The sequence below is a fragment of the Sardina pilchardus genome, chromosome 3 (genome assembly GCF_963854185.1).
Source record: "Sardina pilchardus chromosome 3, fSarPil1.1, whole genome shotgun sequence".
NCBI classification, from domain to species: Eukaryota; Metazoa; Chordata; class Actinopteri; order Clupeiformes; family Clupeidae; genus Sardina; species Sardina pilchardus.
Window position 1 is genome coordinate 6345657 of NC_084996.1, and position 2500 is coordinate 6348156.

A 2500-nucleotide genomic window follows, 5' to 3' on the forward strand; every position below is an offset into this window, starting at 1 on the left:
AAAACCATGTCACAGCGTCTTGTTTTTCACGTTCTCTCTCATTCCTCTTCAGTGACTCTTGCTCCTGTTGGCAAACACACATACACACACACACACAGACACACACACACACACACACACACACACACACACACACACACACACACAGACACACACACACACACACACACACACACACACACACACACACACACACACACACACACACACACACACACACACACACACACACACACAGACAAATATGTGTAGACAGTGACCTGACCCCCGCCAGCACACACTTAGCCACACCTTGACTGGCAGCCTCCATTTAATTACTCAGAGGCAGGAAGTGTGTGTGTGTGTGTGTGTGTGTGTGTGTGTTTGAGTCGTGTGAGCTTCAGGTCAGGGCTCTTATCTTATTGACCGTGTGTGACGTTTGACAGGCTGAACAACAGGCCTGCCAGATTCTCAGTAAAAGTGTTGATTTGCTAAGTAAATGCAACCAGGGCGACTTTGCTTTACCAGTTTGCATTCTCAGTTTGACAGGTTGCCTCATCCCTCGTCTCCAATGTCAAGAAGCTGCACACGGTCTCGCAGATGCTTACGTGCGTCCACACACACACACACACACAAACACACTCAAACACACACACACACACACACACACACACACACACACAATGTGACAACCTGTGTGTTAAATGCCATACCCTATTAACTTCTGCTCATGGTGTATGTGACTGCCACGAGGCCAGCCATTGTTCTGGAGGGAGAGAAGCAGGCAGCGCCCTAATGGGTCATTCAGACTACTCGAACTATCAAGAGTTTACCCGCTGGAGAAAAAAAAGAATGTTTCTTGTGAATTACTCTTGGACAAAAGTTACTGATTGCAGAGGGATTTTCTTGTCTTGTTCTTTTCAGTCACAAAGTTGACTTCAGTTCAGTGTTGTATATTGAGCTAACACCAGGCCTCAATGCAGGATTGTCAAGGCAGGCCCCCTGCCTATCTCCCTAGCCAGAGCGCATAGTAGCGCAATGTCACGCACACAACATGATAACAAACTAAGACAACTAGCAACAGCAAAATGGACCACAGATGACATGTATAGGCTACCATATACATTACAGTATTTCTGATATGATAATCTGATCATTTAATCTTCACATTGAAAAATTAACCCACAAGAGGTAGTAAAAGTACGCTGAAAATAGCCTAGGCCTCAAAGGGTTAGCTCAAGTTCAAGTTTGTTTACTGTCTCTACCGTTTTCCATGATCTTAATTACCATGTCCCAATAGCCCTATACCCAATTTTCTGAAAATCAGCCCTAAATGCATTATATCCTCAGATAGATAGAGCGTATGTTAATGCCATACTGACTTGAAACGCGTGGGAATTGCAATGTTTATTAGTATGGTTGTCTAGCATCTGCAAACAAAAATGATGTCTTGCATTTTTTGCTGTTAATGTCATATTCCCTCCAGTCAGCACAAGCTGTCATGGATCTATTTGTCCTGTTGAACGATGACTCCCTATCAACTTCATCCATGTCTTCATCATAATGTCTCTCCCTCCCTGTAAGATGAAAGTGCATTATGACTGGAAAGATTTACTGTTTGGAAAGGTGTGATGTTATCAAGCTTGCCTTATCACAGTGCTTCACCCCTAAACACACACACACACACACACACACACACACACACACACACACAATATATGCCACACTCCTAATGGAAGTTCTCAGTCATGATGTCATTCTAGAATGTTGACAGCCATCTCGTCTCCATGAGGGCCTAAAGACAACAAAGCAGCACACAAATAACACAACTCGTGCAGTTACTATAAACACTATCTCTCTCATCTGCTCACTTCATTCATCTCTCTCTCTCTCTCTCTCTCTCTCTCCGCTCCTCTATCTCTGTCTCTCTCTCTCTGTCTATTACTCATCACACAAGCACACTTACAGGATGGAGGTCAGATTGAGGCAGATCGGTGTGTCTGATCGCACTGTTGGCACTGATCAACCATCAACAGGGCTGGAACATGATGACATCAGGCTACTGCGATGTGTGTGTGTATATATACAGTATATATACAGAACATATATATATATGTGTGTGTGTGTGTGAGAGAGAGAGAGTGTGTGTGTGTGTGTGTGTGTGTTTGCGTGTGTGTTTGAGTGTGTGTGTGTGTGTGCTTGCGTGTGTGTGTGTTTGTAAGTGAGTGTGTTTTGTGCATCCATTATTCATTTTAAAATATTGTTCATGGTGCAGAGAATGTATACATCTAAAGATGTCACGACACACAAGTACATTAACGTAATGATCTGTAGATTGACGTAGACAGAGAGCAAAAGAGTGTTAATTTTCCTCCTCGTTTCTGCTAGATGCCTGTGTGCGTGCATATCTTAATTACCACAATTTTATTGCATTATTGTTTTTTTCTCATTCCTCTACTGTAAATTCGACTTTTTACGACTTTCGTCACTTTTATTTTGTCATTATTGCTGTTTACTGTCA